This window comes from Geotrypetes seraphini, chromosome 7, assembly GCF_902459505.1.
Source record: "Geotrypetes seraphini chromosome 7, aGeoSer1.1, whole genome shotgun sequence".
NCBI lineage: Eukaryota > Metazoa > Chordata > Amphibia > Gymnophiona > Dermophiidae > Geotrypetes > Geotrypetes seraphini.
The window spans coordinates 42,129,125-42,150,696 of NC_047090.1; positions in this window are offsets into that span (position 1 = coordinate 42,129,125).

The window sequence follows — 21,572 nt, forward strand, 5'->3', positions numbered from 1 at the left end:
TCTGAAATGATTTGCCATATTAACAAACTTTCATGTTGGTTCAAAAGAAACAATCTTTCCTAACATGGAAATTAGATTGTAAGCTCTTCCTAACGAGGACCACCTATTAAATGTGAAAATATACAGCGCTGCGTGCCTTTTAGTGCTATATAAGTGATAAATAGTAGTAGTCGTAATGAATAAAAGTGCACATGCCTGAATTAGTTAAACATGGTATTACTGAAATTACATCAAGCAACGGTCCTTTTTTTTTTTGCTTCCCCTTTGCTCCAAAACTTAAGTTGGATTAGTCCATGCTGAGGAAGGTCACTGTACCTCCAGATGACCAGATTGGAACACTGCATGTTGAAAAGGGGTAACCATAGATGTAACAGGATACTGCACCCATAATCCTGTGATAACTTCACGTTGAAAGAAATGGTGCCTATCTTTTGTACACTGATTCGGAAGCCAAGGGCAGGCCTCAACGACGAGACGAGAACACAAAACGAAGGAGTCGTGAGGACAAGGTGTCAAAGGATCAGCCAGGGGTGTATAGTTCCAAAAAAACTTTATTGATGAATATGCCACAATAATAATAACTTTAATAATAACTTTATTTTTCTATACCGCCATAGTCAGACGACTTCTAGGCGGTTCACATCAAAAGAAGGCTGGACATTCAGCGAATTACAAATGCATGAAGGGAATGTTACAGAAGAAAAGGGTTGTAGGGGAGGGAATGTAAGAGGGGTTGAAAGGAGGAGGGAAAGTGAGAGGGGTAGGAATTGCCTGAAGATTGCTCGACACTGGCAGTGTTTCGGCGTCTGTGCCTTTATCAAGAGTCTGTCTTGACTGTTGGCACAGTGCGTACGTGCACTCGGGGAGGAACGCTGGAAGAGTCTGATAAAGGTAACGAAGGAACCAGTGTCTCAAGTAAAAACTGAACTACACAGTACACCCCTGGCTGATCCTTTGACATCTTGTCCTCAAGACTCCTTCGTTGTGTCTATCTTTTGTAGTCATTGTAGGTAAGACCTGCGTTTTAGTGTCCTGGGCATATTCCACGACTTGAATCTAAGACTCCTGCACTACAGCACTGTGACTGACCAACTAAAACCTGGTGCAAATCCTGGCATGTAATCTAGATGCAGGGCTTGGATCCCCAGGATTCTGTAATACTGCCCACATCTTTAGTGAATGTCCATGACCTGCCCATTCCTCTTCCACGGCTGCGGCTCCTTTTGAGTTGCATGCTACAAGATGTAAATGCAGATCTTTACAGAATAGCACTTAACAAGGTGCATAGGCAAATCCAAATTGTTGCCAATAATTGCCCGTTACTGTGTTAATTGGCTCTTTAATTGTGTTTGCTTCTCAGAATATCGTGAAATTTTACAGGTGTGAATTTGCATGCCATTTATAGTGTGCATACTGTTAGCAACCTTAAGTGAATTGGCTCCTGAGACCCCTGTCTTTCTGCGCCTAATTAATCACTGCCTATATTGGTACTCGATACACCTCACAATCAGCTTTAATTGGACTTCATTGAAAGTTTAAGTTAAACTTAATTGAAAGTTAAGCGCCTAACTTGGGAAATGATGCTTATAAAACCTAGGCACCTATCTCAAAGCGCTTACGCTACAAGTGGGCATGGTTAAGGGCAGTTCATAGGTATGTTTTCTAGTTAGGCGCCTCTTTGTGAATCAGGTGCCATCAGGCACTGATATAGGCACCTAACTTTAGGCATAGAAATGCCTGGCATAAATTGGGACACCTAAATATTAGGATGATGAGCACTGCCGAAGCACGCTTAGGTGGCACTAAGCGTGATTCTATAACGGGCACCTAAGTTTTATAGGCTCAGGGAGCATTCTCTTACCGACGTCTTTATCAGCTGGTGCGCCTCTGGAAATGGCGCTGATCGCATGTCAATCACACAACTGCACCAGTAAGGTAATTGTGGCCGGTGGCAAAAATAGGCATTGGAAATGTAGGCCAGGGTTTTACTGGCCTATATTTCTTTTTTTTATTTTAAATTTTATTATTTTATAAACTACAACAGTGTAGTACATTTGATTGAATACAGAAAAATATTACAGAGATTACACCATTTTATACAATTAGTATATAGAACCCTAACTTTACCCACTCACCCTTCTATCAATTATTAATAATACAAGACATCTTTATTTATTACATTGATATGAAGAATTAATATCAATTTCTGAAGAATTAATATCAATTTCTCAATTACCTCTCCCCCCCCCCCAAACCCCCCACCTCAGATGTGTAAGGAAAAACTTAGAAGAAAAGTACATAAACCGTTAATGTGAAGCAGCAAATAAAGCCAATGGACTCCATACTTTGTTAAATGAAACACTGAACCCCAGACATTCTGCATTCATTTTCTCATATTTGTATGTATATTTGTCCATTTGTGAAGATAAGCTGCCGCATTTCTTCTCTTACTTTCCTTTTAAGTGGGCTTTTAGGGCCTAGGGACACTTAAGTTAGGCAGCATAAGGACACCTACTACTGCCTAACTTTGGGCGTCCTGTCGAGATTCCAACCCTCAGTGCCTATAGAGCAGGGGTGGCAAAGTCCCTCCTCGAGGGCCGCAATCCAGGCGGGTTTTCAGGATTTCCCCAATGAATATGCATGAGATCTATTTGCTTGCACTGCTTTCATTGTATGCTAATAGATCTCATGCATATTCTTTGGGGAAATCCTGAAAACCCGACTGGATTGCGGCCCTCGAGGAGGTCAACACCAGAGGTGTCCTTAGGCATTGGAATGCATCTCCGCAGCTGCGTTTCACAGGACAGGCAGGCTTCAGAAATGTAGGCCAGTAGAACCCTGGCGTACATTTCCAAAGCCTATTTTTGACACCCCTGGTATAGAGGCACCTAACTTTAGGTGGGCTTTATAGAATCCAGACTGAACTGCCCATGCTTCGTTCGTTATGTCTCATTTGCTCATTCCCCAGCACCCTGCAGCTGGAAAACCTTCATCAACCCTACTCGCATCTCTTTTGTTAGTGAAAGACGTTGGCTTTTGTAAACAGTTCTGCACAAGAAATCATCTCCAACAGAGGAGTCATGGAAAATTGACACAGAAAAACAATAAGGAATGATTTAGCATCTTAAGTTTACAAAGAATATTTTCAATATGCATCAGTTTGGGATGAAATTAGCTAACAGATGTACTACTGCTCAGCCATGCGCTCACGATGCTCTGACTCACTTGGATACATATGCAAAGCCTTTTTGGGCTAGGATTCCATTAGGCACCAAAAGCTGAGCCAGGCCAATACTTGGCTGGAAAACCTCCCAGTAAAGCTAGCTATGGCCCCACAGAAGAGGTAGCAGGGGTACTGCTCCCTCTAAGCTGAGCGGGAGTCCTACAACTGTATTGCTACCAGAAGGAGGCGATGCGTTAATAATGTGTTTTAAATTGTTAGGGACCAGTGGCGTAATCGGGCGCTGTCTTGGTAGAGGCGCTGGCATCCATCCTCCCCCCACCTTCCCGACCCACCTCCCCTTCCCTTCTTTTCTAGGAAGTGACGTCAGAGTGAGAGCCGGGAAAATTAAAGAGGTGCGGGGAAGGGAAGGAGGGGAGCAGAAAAGAGGACAGGGGAGGGGTGCTACCGCCCCAGGCACCACTCACTTTCGCTAGGCCACTGCCAGGGACAGGCAGGTTTCCTAGAGAGCTCTACAGGTTTTGCCTGTCCCTCACTATTGAAAATGCGATAGTGATACAGTGCCCCCCGCTGGCAGGACAGTAGGTGGAGGACTTCCACTCAGAGGACGCATTGGTCGAGGGCACTCTTCTCGCCGGAGGTAGGGGACTCTTGCTTAGTTTAGCTGGGTGGTATCCATAAGTAATTCCCTATATAAACAAAGCTTACGTACATTTAATAAACTGTAATCTGACAAACTAGACAATAATCTCACAGGTCGTATCCCAATAAGGAATTAATAGCGGATCAACCCTGACATTAAGCTGTCATCACACAGGCACTGGAAGCTACAAATTACATTTCGATCCTGGCAGCAAAGTGAAAGCATTTTCAAGACTGGGATTTTAATTGCAACCAGCCTGGAGATTGCCTGCCCAGCACTTCACTATTCTCCGATTAACACTCAGATTCAGTCTGGAGGTTAACATAAATAAAGCAAACCATGTAATTAAGTGCCTGACAGGTTCTCTGAGGCTTTTGTTCTCTAGGATAGGCAGGAGAGGGGGAGCACTGGGTGGCATACCCCTACGGTGGTATTAATATTACAGGCAAGTATGTGTAGCTGTGTTCCACCATGTGGTGCTGATACTCGATCCAAGAGTGTGGCTCAAGCTAGGTGATGAAGGACAAAGGAACTCTTGATGCAATGTTGACTCAATAGAGCAGTTTATCGCAAACTGTGTGCCTCCTGAGATTTCTGGTGTGCCATGACACACTGGCGAGGAGGAGAGTCGTCCACGCTGGCTGACTGCCTTCAGGATGTGCCTCTCGCCGTGAGAGGCACGTCCTGTAGGAAGTCAAGCCAGTGCAGATGACTCTCCTCCTGGCTGGCGTTCTCCTCCAGATGAGGATGGGGCTTAGGCATTGGAGGAATGAGGCATTATAATATCACAATCTGAGCTCTTGAATGTTACTACTTAAGATTTTAAAGCGTTTGAGGCTTGTGCAGATGAGGACCGAGCTTAGGCATTGGTGGAATTATGCATTATGACATCACAATCTGAGCTCTAGAATGTTGCTACTTATGATTTTAAAGCGTTTGAGGCTTGTGCAGATGAGAATGGAGCTTGCAGGAATGGGGCAGGGACAGGAAAAGAACTCATCCCCCTTCTCTTCAACTGCCAACTCCAGACTCCGTCCCTTCTGCCTTGCTGCGCCGTATGCTTGGAACAAGCTGCCCGAATCCCTACTCTGGGCTCCATCTTTGGCAGTGTTCAAGGCCCAATTCTCTTCAAGAATGCTTTTGACTCCTAACTCCTCTCACCTTGGGCTCTGCATCCCCAACCCTCTATGTCATGTTTATATGTCCAAATTAGATTGTAAGCTTTTCTGAGCAGGGACCGTCTATAAATGTCAGACCACCTCTTTGAGAGTGCTTTCGACTCCTAACTCCTTTCACCTTGGGTTCTGCATCCCCAACCCTTGAAACTAAGGTATAGGTAGAAAGCTGTCCCACTGCCCAGGGCCATATTATCCAGGAAGCCCAGAGAAAAAGGCAAGAGAAAAGAGATGAGTTTACAAGGCAGCACATAATTTAAAATAAGTGGATTCAGAACGACGGCAGAACAAAAAATCCTGGAAATGCAGGAGATATCAAGTGCAAATGTTTATTCTCAAAATGTCATTTGATGACATCAGAAAACCTCTTATATAATAAAGTCTGTGTCAATATTCACACCATATGCTAATTGTTCATGGAATGTAGAGTGAAAATGGGACCCTACATGGGCTGTGTTTCGGCAAAGTTTTGCCTTCCTCAGGGGTCCTGATGATAATCGTTCACCTAGGAGTTGAGAGAAATGGCTGTGAGCAATCGGCATGATTCCAATATACAAAAATCTTCTCGTGCCCCACGGAAACCACAGAAAGGAGCAAGCGTCGAAATCAATTGATCTGGCGGTTGGCCTAATTTATTGGTGCCTACATCATAATGTGTCTGTTCTCTGCTGCTAACTAAGCCCCACTTTTCAGGTAGACAACATTAGGCACTGATAGGTACTTTGACTTAGATGTCAGTAGGCGCCACACTGAATTCCGTGTGCAGCGTCTATTAGAGTTAAATTTGTTGTTTTGAATTGACTTTTAATGGCATTTTGAATTACAGTGCCAATGAAAGTTAATTAAACAATTTGGAGTTGCATGTGGATTTCGGATAGGCGATGCTCGGTGCCACCGATGTGGGCGTCGTTTACAGAATGTGGCCAAAAACACGAAGCAGTCCCCCGGAACACCACATACCTCAGCAACTTCAGAGGTTATGATTGACCGTGTGTTTCTAGGCCAAAGAACAGACATTCATACCTTGAATCGGGGTAAGCTATATATATTGTTTCAGAGATAAGCTTTGTGCAGTTCCCTTTCTCCCTGTGCTTATGTATTCAAGTTTACATGAAAGACGTCCTTCATACACGAGCCAAGTAGTAGCCAAGGGCAAACATGACTCAGAGATTGGCTTAACAGTCACAAGATAGAACTGGAACAAATTCATTCATAAATCAATGAGAGATTCTCCAGTGAAGCATAACGGGCCCATAGTGATGGGATCTCGACTGTTAGTTTTGTCGATGAAAGGAATATTAATTAGTCTAGCAAATGACAATCAGGTTCACCCCTGGCCTTGCATCGGTTTTGGTGGTTCTCTTCTCCTTCCTCTTGCTTCTCCCGTATGTTCAATAACGTGAGGAGTCGTCTGAATTTTGATATCATTATGTTTTACATTTCCCGAGTCCTGTTCGCTCTGAGTGGTTTAGGACAGTGTAATGGTGTGAGAGCAGAGGCTGAATAGAAGATCAGATGTACTTCGGAAGAATTTCTCTGTGACTGTCATAATGAGCTATTTAAGAAACAGCGATGGCCATATTTCCATTTGACTCACCCAAAATCTAATTCACATAGTACAATTTCAATACGTTGAACTTGTGACCGTGCCAGCGTGATGGCTCGGATTCTTATAACAAGGTTGCACTGTCTTGTACGACAAAGAGAATGTGCAGTTTCTCTAGGCTGCCTTTTTTTTTTTTTTTCTTTGCAAATCAAAATTTGCAAGAAAGACAGAAGCACAGCAGAGACGAATGAATGGAGACACAGCTCTGGAGCAACAGGTGATATCCTCCTTATAAATGCCCCATACTAGCTTGTATCTGCCACTGGCTGTAACTGATACCAGTGTGTGAAGCCGGTCATAGAATGTGAGAGTTAAGGTCAAACCTTTGTCACAATTGCTGTGCATATTTTGATCTCTTTTTTGCTGAGTTGTGGTTTCCTAGCACCATTTATAGAATAACATTCTGCATTGATTTTGGGTGCCCGTTGACTGAATTTGTTCTTCCGGGGCCTCCAATAGTGCATGCTGAGCACTAGTTCCACAGTGGCAACCCTGCACCCAATTGCTCTTATAAACCCACATTCGTGTACACAAAGTTAGGCACCTTCGTTTATGCCAAGTCAATGGTGGGCAAATCTGGGCATGCCTAAGTGCTGCATGTCATAGCCATAACTTACAATATTCTGCAAGTTACTCGCATAAATGGGAAACACGCCCACCTCCGGTAACTCATTGCCAGCACCAATAAACTCAATTAAGAGTCTTGAGACATTAAAAAAACATTAAAAGACCTTTTTATTTTAACAAGCCTTTGGTGATGTGTGAAATGATTGTAAGAGGCATTCTTTGGGATTCCGGAATCTTGCTGTTCTTTGAGATTCTCTTACTAAGGCATACTGCAAAAGAGAATAAACATGAAAGCATATCACTGTCATAGAAAAGTACTTTAAAAAAATGTTATCCCTTTCTATATCTGGGGGAAAGCCTGAAGTCATAAGGAGAGAAAAGTCAGTCTCAACTGCTGGAATGTTCTCTACATTTCCCCCCTCCCTGAATATGGACTATTTAAATGGCATTTAAATAGTCCATATTCAGGGGGGTGGGAAATGTAAACATTCCAGCAGATGAGACTGACTTTTCTCTCCTTAAATCATTCATCACACAAGTTCACTGATGGTAACTATGTTCCAACTGAGGATGTGAGAAACTGCCCAACCCCCACATGTCCTGTTTGTCTATATAAATTAGATTGTAAGCTCTTCTGAGAAGGGACCATCTATTACATATTAAATGCACATGTACAGCGCTGTGTACGCCTTTCAGCGCTTTAGAAATGATAAATAGTAGACCACAGGAGGTTCTGAAAAGTTCTCAACCAACCAACCAACTTTCTAAATTCTGAGCGTTATTTTGCCACGGTAGCTGAAAAGAGTGTTATCTTATTTCATTAAGTGCCAATTTGCAGAAAGAAAATTCTATGTTTTGACCTTGTTTCAGATCATTGATGGAACCATATCCACGTCATTCTCTTCTTGGTTGGGCTGAGAACTTTTCAACACCCGCTCCTAGTGTGAAGACTTTCAGTCTCTAGTAACCAGAACTGAGATTGTGATGTCATAATGCTTTGTTCCACCAATAAGAGCCAACCTCATCAGTGATGTCACAAGGGCTTAATTGTCCTATACTTAGCTCACTTTTATTACACACCAGGGAGTGCTGAAAAGTTCTCAGCCCAACCAACCAACTTCCTAAATTCTGAGCGTTATTTTGCCACGGTAGCTGAAAAGCGTGCTATCTTATTTCGCTAAGTGGCAATTTGCAGAAACGAAATTCTTTGTTTTGACATTGTTTCAGATCATTGATTGAGCCATATCCAGGTCATTCTCTTCTTGGGCGGGCTAAGAACTTTTCAGCACCCCCCCCCTCCCCGGTTTGCAGCAGTTTGTCCCTATTTTCTGGAGTAAGTGGACTCTGTACTGCTGACCTCCTCACGTCCCTGCTGAGTAATGAGTCTTGCGTTTGCTCTTAATCGGTGCACATGGCCTTGGCTGCAGATTAGTCGCTGCCTCAAGGTCCGACAGTGCTGAAGACATTTCTCTTTCACTGAGTGCTCCTTCTCCCCCTGCTCCGTACGCCTTCCCATCTGAAAAACGAGCACAGCTTTCATGGGGAGCTGCAAATGTTCGCCCTGGAAGCAGAATGAATGAAATATTCTTGGCGCTGTATGTGAGAGTCCCACAATGCAACCCTATTTCCTAGAACAGTGAAACCATCTGCCAAGCAGGATGTACGCCCTCTAATCTCTCAAAGGAATTAGTATTTGCAGTCTTCACATTGGCATGATCCTCTGGACTGCGTTTTCTTTTGTCTTTTTTTTTCGCATTGGCAGTTAACAGCATCCATTCACACAAAATGTATTGAGGTGATTTATGAGACACACAGTCTTGTCCCCAACAAATCTAATGAAAACAGCTGTACTTTAGAATGGAGATTTTTCAATTCTGCTGTGCACGGATGAATTTTGAACGTATATTCTTTTTTTTATATAATTCTTTATTCATTTTCACAAATTACATTAAGTGTTAATATTTTCATTCACAGTAATAATAAATACATCACTTAAAAACAATCATTGGTATATTACAAATATTCTTATCCCTATCCCTCCCTATCCCTCAACAGGATTGAGTGTATATTCTAATAAATTTACAGTATACAAAGTGTGTTTGTGTAGGGACTGGGTAAAACACGGACCTTGTGGACCCCACAGACCTCACAAATCTTAACCATATGCCCTTAAAAATTTGCTTACCTTGGTTTTGGCAGCTGTAATTTGTTTATCTCTGATAGACTTGTACATGAAGATTCCATGGACTTCATGGATGTCTACCACATAACCGATCCCACGGACCTCACGGATGTCTACCAAACGACCTTAAAAAGGAAGCAGCCGTGGCATGGGGTCTGCAGGGATCTTTGTTTTAACTCCAGCAGACTTCAGGGATCCCGCTCACCCCATGTATCCTCATCTTACCCCCCTCCAGCGGGATCCATGAGGTCCGCAGGAGTTAAAATGAGGATCCGTAAGAGTAAGCAAGATCTGTGAGGTCCACGGGAGTTAAAAAAAACAAGGATCCCTGGGGACCCCACACCATAGCCTCTTTCTTTTTAAGGCCATGAGCTTTTAGTTCCGTGGGGGGGGGGGGGGGGGGATCCATCTTTTAACTTCTACATGTGCAGAGTTCTTTTCTCTTTGTAGTTGGGATTGGGAGGGAGTAAAACACGGACCCTGCGGACCCCGCAGAGATCTTCATTTTCACTGCCGTGAACCTTATGGATCCTGCTCACTCCTGAGATGAGCAGATTTTTAAGGGCATGCGGTTAAGATCCACTAGGTCCGTGGGTGTCTGCGAGGTCTGCGTTTTACCCAGTTCCATTTGTGTATAGGTACACACATCCATATATTTTTTGATTTTGTCTATAGGATTCCTGAACTACATAGTTTTTCATAGTTTTTTACAAATTAGATAAAATGCTTCTCCTGGAATACAAAGTGTTGTACATTATACATTTTAAATAGGGAACAAACAACAAATAATAAACATAGACCTTCCAAGACAGGCATACTTGGTTTGGGGTTGTGACATGAATTAATTAGGGAAAAAAAAAGGGAGGAACTACAATTTAGTAAGAAAGAGCCCAAAAAAGGGAGGTACAGTGGGGAAAATGTGACAGGTTAAGTCATAATAAAGTAAATATATACAGTATATGTGATAAATCAATTGTAGGCATCTTTAAAAAGAAAGGGGAGAGAGTTCCAAATTGATGGGGCAGTAACTGAGAAAATAAGGGTACGACAATTATTTTTAAGGACGGGACATTAAGAGAGTATTGTGAGGCTGATCTTAAGATTCTGGGAGGGGGGGGGGTCATATGGAATCAATAGTCTATCTATAAATGCAGGAGCATTAGTCTGTAGAGTTTTAAAAGTTAGAAGAGCAATTTTATAGGTGATCCGGTGTGGGATAGGCAACCATGGAGCTTTCTTTAACAAAGGGGTGACATGATCAAATTTTTTGGAACCTCTCTGCACAGTGCCCACAAGGACACAGACCAAGCCCCTTTCAACCACTTGGCACAGTGCCCTTAGGAACATTGGCGCACGGGTTATTCAAAGAACTGTATGACGTGAAGCATAGGCACTGGAACGCTGCTTTGTTTGGGGGTGGGGTGGGGCAGGAGCTCTGTCCTGGCACACAATGTCTAAACAGCTCCCGAGTCCCCCTCCCCCACCTTCTGGCGCTTTAGTTAAATCTTCAGCAGCTGCTGTCTGACACGACACGGCAGCTGCGCAGTGGCTGCCCGAAGATTTAAGCAACACCACCAGGAAAAGGGTGGGTGGAAAGGCCAAAAAAAAAAAAGCAACCGAGAATTTTGGGGGAGGCCATGACCTCTGTAGCCTGTCCCCCATTCCGACGCCTATGATGTGAAGGACGAATGTTCTCTGCAAAAGCCTGAGGAGTGAACGTTGCAGGGGCAGCAGCCATTGCCCTTCTCAAAATAGACCTGACGTGTTTTTCTAGAGACGTGCGACATAAGAACATAAGCAATGCCTCCGCTGGGTCAGACCTGAGGTCCATTGTGCCCAGTAGTCTCCTCACGCGGCGGTCCAACAGGTCCAGGACCTGTGCAGAATTCCTCTATCTATACCCCTCTATCCCCTTTTCCAGCAGGAAATTGTCCAATCCTTTCTTGAACCCCAGTACCGTACTCTGCCCTATTACGCTATCTGGAAACGCATTCCAGATGTCCACCACACGTTGGGTAAAGAAGAACTTCCTAGTATTTGTTTTTAATCTGTCCCCTTTCAACTTTTCCAAATGCCCTAACCGAACCGCAGTCACCTATCCTGCTCTTCTCTCAGGCAGACCCATCAGAGATGAAGACAGTGAACGGCACTCGCAAGCACTGAAGTGCTGCCTGTTTTAGTTCCCCTTTAAAAATCTGCGTTCTTTAAATCTCCTTCCCAACACTGCCACTGGCATTTTGGGATTTTGCTGTAGTTAAAAGGATGCGTACTATGCACAGCAATTTTCAGAGGGTCATTTTCCACAGGTAATCACCATGAAAATGTTACTAAGTGCGTTTATTCCAGCATGCTCAAGGACAAGACACGGCAGGAAGGAATATCGAATGTGAAGCTTTTTATCCTGTAAATAGCCACTTGGAGACAAGGAACACACAGCATAGCACCTTCTCCAGGAAACAGCACGTAACTAACGTAAAACAAGTCCGTTTCTGTTGGGGGTATCTGAATAGGAACTGGGATGTTCAGGTTAGGACGTGTACAATACAGTATTACAAAAGGATCACTGAACACAAAGCCTTTTGTGAACTATGCAGAAGGATGCTATGAAATGCACTGCTTTCCCTGGATCGGTGGCATGAAATATTGCTACTATTTAGGTTTTTGCCAGGTACTTGTGACTTGGATTGGCCACTGTGGAAATAGGATACTGGGCTAGATGGACCTATAGTCTGTCCCAGTATGACAATTCTTATGTTCTTATGTGAGCCAAGTATAGGACAATCAAGCCATTGTGACATCACTGATGAGGTTGGCTCTGAGACAATGTGGAATGAGGCATTATGACATCATAGTCTAATTCTGGAATGTTGCTACTCTTTGAATTTTTGCCAGGTACTTGTGACTTGGATTGGCCACTGTGGAAACATGATACTGGGCTAGATGAACCATTGGTCTGATCTAGTAAGGTTATTCTTATGTGAGCCAAGTATAAGACAATCAAGCCATTGTGACATCACTGATAAGGTTGGCTCTAAGGCACTGTGGAATGAGGCATTATGACATCATAATCTCCACTCTGGAATGTTGCTCTCATTGGGGTTCTGGAATCTTGCTATTCTTTGAGATGCTGAAATGTTGCTACTATTTGGGTTTTTGCCAGGTACTTATGACTTGGATTGAACTCCGTGAAGATGAGATACAGGGCTAGAGGGACCATTGGTCTGACCCAGTATGGCTATTCTTATGTGAGCCAAGTATAGGACAATCAAGCCATTGTGACCTCAATGATGAGGTTGGTTCTTAGACATTGGTGGAATGAGGCATTATGACATCACAGTCTCAGCTCTGGAATGTTGCTCTCATTGGGGTTCTGGAATCTTGCTATTCTTTGAGATGCTGGAATGTTGCTACTCTTTGGGTTTTGGCCAGGTACTAGTGACCTGGATTGGCCACTGTGAGAACGGGCTACTAGGCTTAATGGATCTTTGGCCTGACCCAGTAAGGCTATTCTTATGTTCTTATATTCACATACAGTGAGGACATAAGAACTTAAGTGTTGCCGTACTGGGTCAGACCTTAGCAAACCCAGTATCCTGTTTCCAACAGTGGTCAATCCAGATCACAAGACATAAAGAATAAATAAAATATCAGAAAGTGATCTCAACGGTCCTGTCAATTTATTCCATAGGAACGTGGGAATAAAAATTGTATTTGCAACTCTGTTTTCAGACCGTGGCTTTTCCCAGGGCAGTGCTTTCCAGTACAGTCTCACGTATTGCCTTGTGTCTGTGATTTTGCTCCTCCGTTGTCTCTTGTTTCGTAACCATTTCTTAAGAACATAAGAACATAAGAACATAAGAACATAAGAACATAAGAAGTTGCCTCCGCTGAGGCAGACCATAGGTCCATCCTGCTCAGCGGTCCGCTCCCGCGGCGGCCCATCAGGCCCATTGACTAAGCAATGGTCTATACCTATCTATACCCCCCAATCCCTTTTTCTTCTAGGAATCTATCCAAACCTTCTTTGAAACCATTTAGTGTTTTCTTGTCTACAACAGCCTCTGGGAGCGCGTTCCATGTATCCACCACCCTCTGAGTGAAAAAGTACTTCCTAGCGTTTGTTCTAAACCTGTCCCCTTTCAATTTCCCCCAATGCCTTCTTACTCTATCATTACTTCTCGCCTCTATGCAGACAGTTAATTATTTTCCCTTTTTGTCTTTTCCATCTTTTCCTGAGGCTGGAAACGCTTCTCATACCCTCTCGTTCTCCTCTGTTAAGTTGAAATTTACATAATTAGGGCAAAACTAAGAGGTTGTTGCAAAATCATTTCCCTTACCTTAGTAACTGACAGTCACCAGAGTGTGTCCACCTCTTTCTTCCCAGCTTGTGACCCTTTATTACAGTCAAAAGAATGACTCTGATCAGTCATATTGTTCTTGTGCAATGATTTAACCTTCCTCCAACACCCCACTGGCTCGTAGAGAATGACAGGTGAACGATGTCTATCGGGTGTGACAACTGAACAAAGGCCGAGAATCACTGGGATAACCACACTTCAAGGCTCTGATTCTATAAAAGACACCTACCGGTAGGTGCCTAACTTATTTTTTTTTTTAATTGGCTTAATTGGTGCTGATTAAAAAAATATTTTAAAAAATGAATTAGCCAGAGGTGCCAAACTCAATAAGCGCTTATCGCCTCATGGCAGGCATTTACGCTGAAGCGCCTACACAGGAAGTAGGCATGGTTAGGAGCGGGGTTTGGATTGAGTTAAGCGCCGGTAGGCGTCTACTTTAGGTGCTGGTATAGTAGGCCAAGAAAGCCTTAATGTACCAGAGCCTAACTTTATGACACCTACTGACGCCTGAGTCGATTTCGGCGATGCTTTGATTGACATGCGGTAGGTACTGTTTTGCTTGGCACCTACTGAGTTGGGCATCATTTACAGGAGTGTATCGCAAACTGTGTGCCGCCCAAGATTCCAGGTTTGCCGTGAGACGCCGGAGAGGAGAAGAGACACCGGCGCCGACTGACTGCGCGGAGAGAGGCACATCCTGTAGGCATTCAGCCGGCGCCTCTCCTTTCCTTTGCGCCTCTTCCCTTCCAGCGCTCCCCACTGGAGGCTCAGGGCCCCATCCGGAGGGCCTTTGCACATGCACGGATGTCGATGTGATGACATCGCGCGTATACGTGATGTCATCACGTTGACGTCCACGTACTTCTCGATGCCCTCGAGCCGCAGCCATCCCATTTAGTGTGCTGCGGCTTTGCAAACTTTGCGAGACACTGGTTTATAGACTCAGGCCCGAAGGGATTACCGCCCATTAGTAAAATGGCTCCTTTGACTACAGGAGTTTGTTTGTTTTTTTATATTATTTATTTCTTATTCAACAAAATTTACAAAAATACATCTTGCTACAATAAACACAGGGAGGCAAAAACAACACAGAAGTATTATAAACTCATACTTATAGAAATAAAAAAGTATTTCTTTATCCCCTTCTTAGATCACAATTTTAGGGGGGTGGTCAATCAAGAAAATATATGAGAGAAAAATTAAAAGAAGAATTTAATTAACAAATAGGCTTAATGTATCTAAGCACCAGCTATTAAAATTTCATTATCCCTCAGTCCTTGATGATCTTCTTCACATCCAAGAATTCCTTCAGATGGTTTGGAGAGAAAAAAGTGTATTTGACATCCAAATACCTAACCAAGCATTTGCAAGGGTATGCTAGAAGAAACGTTGCTCCCAAATTAATAGTATCTTGACGCATAGAAAGAAATTCTTTCCTCCGTTATTGCGTAGTCTTTGCAACGTCAGGGTATATCCATATTTTCTGTTCCCCAAATAACTTTTGTGAGTTTTTAAACAACAATTTCATAATCATATTCACATCTTGCTCAAAAACAAATGATACTAAGAGCGTAGCTCTATCAATGTCAACAGTTACATAGAAACATAGAAAAAGCGGCAGAAAAGGGCTATAGCCCACCAAGTCTGCCCATTCCAAGTATCCCCCCCCTGAATTTACTCCCTTAAAGATCCCACGTGAGTATCCCATTTTTTCTTAAAATCCGTTACGCTACTGGCCTTTATCACCTGGGGTGGGAGTCTGTTCCAATGATCCACCACTCTTTCGGTGAAGAAGTACTTCCTGGGATCGCCATGAAACTTCCCTCCCCTGATTTTCAGCGGATGCCCTCTGGTGGTTGAGGGTCCCATGAGCCAGAAGATATCATCTTCTGACTCGATGCGTCCCGTGATGTACTTATACGTTTCAATCATATCTCCCCGTTCTCTTCTTTCCTCAAGTGAGTACAGCCGCAACTTCTTTAGTCTTTCTTCATACGTGAGATCCTTGAGCCCCATGACCATCCTGGTGGCCGTTCGCTGAACCGACTCGATCCTCAGCACGTCCTTTCAGTAGTGTGGGCTCCAAAACTGAACACAGTACTCTAAGTGAGGCCTCACCATGGCTCTGTACAACGGCATCAGAACCTCAGGTCTCCTGCTGACGAAACCTCTACGGATACACCCCATCATTTGTCTTGCCCTGGAGGAAGCCTTCTCCACTTGATTGGCAACCTTCATATCCTCGCTAATGATCACTCCTAGATCGCGTTCCGCCGTAGTTCTAACCAAGGTCTCACCATTTAGTACATAAGTTCTATGGGGGTTTCTCCTGCCCAAGTGCATTATCTTGCATTTTTTAGCATTGAAGCCTAGCTGCCAAGTTTTTGACCATTGTTCCAGCAGCAGTAGGTCGTGTGTCATATTATCAGGTAATACGCATCTGCCTACTATGTTACAAAGTTTGGCATCGTCGGCGAACAGTGATACCCTTCCTCTAAGTCCTTTCGTCATATCTCTTATGAATAAATTGAATAGGATCGGACCCAGGACCGATCCCTGCGGCACTCCACTGATCACGTCCGATGCTTTGGATGGGGTACCGTTTACCACTACCCTCTGTAGTCTACCGCTCAGCCAATCCCCAACCCATGTAGTTAGAATGTCTCCTAATCCCATCGATTTCAGCTTGTTCAGTAATCTTCGATGAGGGACGCTATCAAATGCTTTACTGAAGTCCAAGTATACCACGTCCAGTGACTCTCCGGTGTCCAGTTGTTTGTTCAAGAAGAGCAGTCACGTTAGCAAATTCTATTTCATTATTTTTTTGTTTTGTTTTCTTTTCTTTCTCAATCTCATTCTCTCCTCCTTCTCTTCCAGGTATCGACTTCAGGAGTTTTTAACCTCAAGGTCACTGAGTTGAGCTTCATACTAGAGAATGACACGGTGGCGGGTTACCCGCGGCTAGCCGCATTTAGCCGCGGGTAACCCGCCGAAACGGGGAAGAAAAAATAATGGCCTCTGCGGGACGGGGACAAGGCCATTCACCGCCCCGTGGAGCGGTGAATGGACTTGTCCCCGCAGTGAGGCAATCAAGGATCGCGCGGTCCCCGCCATCTCCCTTCCTCCCTCCTTACCGCCGGTTGAATTTCTTCCAGTCCGCGCGAAAAAAAAAAAAAGCCTCCTTCCTTTTCCCCTGCTCTTACCGCCATGCTCATGCTGCAGCTACTAAAGCCGACAGGAAGTCTTTCCGACGTCAATTCTGACGTCGGAGAGGACGTTCTGGGCCAGCCAATCTGCTGGCAGAAATTCAACTTTACTCAACTTTTGAAAAGCCGTCCAGATGTCTGGACAGTCCTTTACAGTTGCTCAAAGTTATGGAAACCACTTATCTTACAGCAGCCAGTGATGCATCACGTTCTCAGTAGCCGCTAATATATCCCATCCGTCGCCCGACTCTACACACCGTGTTCCTCTGTTCCAGAGACTTGAGAAATGACACCAGTCCAGTATTCATCTTCATCGCTGCTTCCCATAGCACAGTGTGGCTGCTTTCTCTTAAGCCTTCGTGGCGGTTTGGGCATGTCAGCGCGCTCTTACGTCCTTCCTCCTGCTCTCTGTGGCCTAAGCTCCTCAGTCGAGCTGCCACAGGGTGTCATAAATCCAGCAGATGAATTCATCTTGCTCCGCCAGCTCTCTCTCATATAATTAATACCCACTGCAGCTGTGCAACCTGTCCCTCCGAGACCGTTGCGTTTAGATTTACACCCAGAGCAAGAGCGGAGAAGTAGCCTAAGGGTTAGAACGGTTGGCCGAGAAACAGGGTTCAAATCCCACCTCCGTTCAGGCAAATCACTTAAGCCTCCATTGTCTCAGGTCCAAGCGCACCAGAGTGGCTATTATAGTGTGTTGGGGTTCTAATGTGCATTATTTTCCCAGTTGCCAGCATCATATGAACCCAGCAGGGTGCTAGTGATTGAGGAGGCCATCGGGGGGAGGGCATGGGGCTGTCATTTAGCAGCCGGATGCTCCCAATCTGATTTTCAGGATACTCACAATGAATATTCATGAGAGAAATTTGCATGCGCCTCCTCTACTGCATTCAGCTCTTTCTCATGAATATTCATTGTAGATATCCTGAAAATCTGACGGTTTGAGAAACACACACACACACACACATATATATATATATATATGTATAATTAGATCAATTTCTAAAAGTTATATACCCACATAAAAGGACTATTTGCAAAATTAAAGGGAGTGGTTTACACAATTAAAGCAGTTTACAAGTTTTAGACAGGTACATATTTTATACTTGGGGAAGCGAAGTGTTAAGTGACTTGCCCAGAGTCCCAGTGGGAATCAACCTCACAAACTCAGGGTGCTGAGGCAGCTGCTCTAACCACTGGGCCACTCCTCCACTCCCCGTGACCTATGGTGCTAACTTCCCCCCCCCCAGGGCTCCTTTTACTATGATGTGCTAGCATTTTTAGCGCACGCTACAATGCCGCACGCGCTAACCCCGTGCTACGTGGAAAATGCTAATGCAATCTCTATGGAGGCGTTAGCGTGTAGCGCGCATGCTAAAACCGCTAGCGCACCTTAGTAAAAGGAGCCCTTAGCGTGGAGACTTTCAGTCTCTGGTAACCAGAGCTGAGATTGTGATGTCATAATGCCTCATTCCACCAATAAGAGTCAACCTCATTAATGAGGTCACAATAGCTTGATTGTAAAGGACTGCTTTTACTGTGTGGTTGCAATCAAAGCGGTTTACATATTTCAGACAGGTACTTATTTTGTATCTGGGGCAATGAAGTGTTAAGTGACCTTCCCAGAGTCATAAGGAGCTGCAGTGGGGATCGAACGCACAACCTCAGGGTGCTGAGGCAGCTTCTCTAACCATTAGGCTGCTCCTCCACCCTTCCTGCAAGTAAAAAATATGTATAGATGGTTTGTTGAGTTTGGAGAGGAAGCTCTCAGGATCTATTGTCTTGCTCTGACTATAGCTGCTGTTTGCTGCCTGTTGTAGCTACTTCCTAAACGAAAGACTAACTTAATGGTTGGGCTGGCTCTGACTTTTATCATTTCATGGATTATTTGGGAAAAACTGAGTACAGTAAAACCTTGGTTTGCGAGCATAATTAGTTCCAGAAGCATGCTTGTAATCCAAAGCACTCGTATATCAAAGCGAATTTCCCCATAAGACATAATGGAAACCCAGACGATTCGTTCCACAACCCAAAAACTTTAATACAAAATACTATACATACTTGTATTGCAAGACCTCGCTCATTTAGAACTATCACTACACTTGCAGCGTCAGAGAGAGAATCATTGGCTCAGTTGTATTGCAATACCTTGCTTGTATATCAAGCTAAAATTTAATCAAATGTTTTGCTTGTCTTTCAGCATGGGATTTAATACAACATCAGCTATGCGGCTACTTTAAATAGGGGGAAGTATACATGTTTAGGGGAGATGGAGAACCTGCTTACTCAAATAAATCCTTAAAGAAATTGCTGCAAATTAAAGTGACCATTTTCTGGGAGCAATTTTCAAACCAATTTTTAATACCAATAGGAGGAAATGTATTTTTTTCACTCAGAGAATAGTTAAGCTCTGGAACGCATTGTCAGAGGATATGGTAAGAGCGGACAGCGTAGCTGATTTTAAGGAAGGTTTGGACAAGTTCCTGGAGGAAAAGTCCATAGTCTGATATTGAGAAAGTGCAACACAAAAAACCCCAAAAAGATAGACCCAATGATCCACAGTAAAAACAAATAGGAGTAGAGATAGGTTATAATAATAATAATAATAATTTTAATTTTTATATACCACCATACCCGTCGAGTTCTAGGCGGTTTACATCAATTAGAAAAGGATCTACGTTTTCAAGCAGATTTACAAAAAAAATAAAACAATTAAGAATAAGTAAAACCGAAATTATAAAGCTAGTCAGGGACCACTGCTCAGGCAAAAGGGCCTGATGGGCCGCCGCAGGAGCGGACCGCTGGGCGAGATGGACCTCTGGTCTGCCTCAGCGGAGGCAACTTCTTATGTTCTTATGTTCTAATCCAAAGATAAAAAGAACAGACTGTGGATGTGGATGGTCTGAAAGATGATTTTTATTCGCAACACTCTGCTTGTTTCAAGCCATTTCCAGGTTTTATGCTCAAGGACACGTACATTGTTTTGCTCATATTTTTATCTTTGTACCCTACATCATCCAAATCCCTGAGGAAGGTGGTCTCGCCGAAACACGGACCATGTAGGGTCCGTCAGGACAATCATATATGCATTACTTATTCAGACTTTTATTTGTATTTTTATTGTGAAGAGCGAATAAAAATCATCTTTCAGGACATCCCCATCCACAGTCTGTTGTTTTTATCTGTTACTGAGAAAGACATGGGGGAAGCCATTGCTTGCCCTGGATCAGTAGCATGGAATGTTGCTACTATTTGGGGTTCCGGAATCTTGCTATTCTTTGAGATTCTGCCTGGAATCCTGATACTCCTTGGGGTTCTAGAATCTTTTGTTACTCTTTGGGATTCTGGAATGTTGCTACTATTTGGGGTTCCGGAATCTTGCTATTCTTTGTGATTCTGTCTGGAATCCTGATACTCCTTGGAGTTCTAGAATCTTTTGTTACTCTTTGGGATTCTGGAATGTTGCTACTATTTGGGGTTCCGGAATCTTGCTATTCTTTGTGATTCTGCATGGAATCCTGATACTCCTTGGAGTTCTAGAATCTTTTGTTACTCTTTGGGATTCTGGAATGTTGCTACTATTTGGGGTTCCGGAATCTTGCTATTCTTTGTGATTCTGCATGGAATCCTGATACTCCTTGGGGTTCTAGAATCTTTTGTTACTCTTTGGGATTCTGGAATGTTGCTACTATTTGGGGTTCCGGAATCTTGCTATTCTTTGAGATTCTGCCTGGAATCCTGATACTCCTTGGGGTTCTAGAATCTTTTGTTACTCTTTGGGATTCTGGAATGTTGCTACTATTTGGGGTTCCGGAATCTTGCTATTCTTTGAGATTCTGCCTGGAATCCTGATACTCCTTGGGGTTCTAGAATCTTTTGTTACTCTTTGGGATTCTGGAATGTTGCTACTATTTGGGGTTCCGGAATCTTGCTATTCTTTGAGATTCTGCCTGGAATCCTGATACTCCTTGGGGTTCTAGAATCTTTTGTTACTCTTTGGGATTCTGGAATGTTGCTACTATTTGAGGTTCCGGAATCTTGCTATTCTTTGTGATTCTGCCTGGAATCCTGATACTCCTTGGAGTTCTAGAATCTTTTGTTACTCTTTGGGATTCTGGAATGTTGCTACTATTTGGGGTTCCGGAATCTTGCTATTCTTTGAGATTCTGCCTGGAATCCTGATACTCCTTGGGGTTCTAGAATCTTTTGTTACTCTTTGGGATTCTGGAATGTTGCTACTATTTGGGGTTCTGGAATCTTGCTATTCTTTGTGATTCTGTCTGGAATCCTGATACTCCTTGGAGTTCTAGAATCTTTTGTTACTCTTTGGGATTCTGGAATGTTGCTACTATTTGGGGTTCCGGAATCTTGCTATTCTTTGTGATTCTGCATGGAATCCTGATACTCCTTGGGGTTCTAGAATCTTTTGTTACTCTTTGGGATTCTGGAATGTTGCTACTATTTGGGGTTCCGGAATCTTGCTATTCTTTGTGATTCTGTCTGGAATCCTGATACTCCTTGGAGTTCTAGAATCTTTTGTTACTCTTTGGGATTCTGGAATGTTGCTACTATTTGGGGTTCCGGAATCTTGCTATTCTTTGTGATTCTGCATGGAATCCTGATACTCCTTGGGGTTCTAGAATCTTTTGTT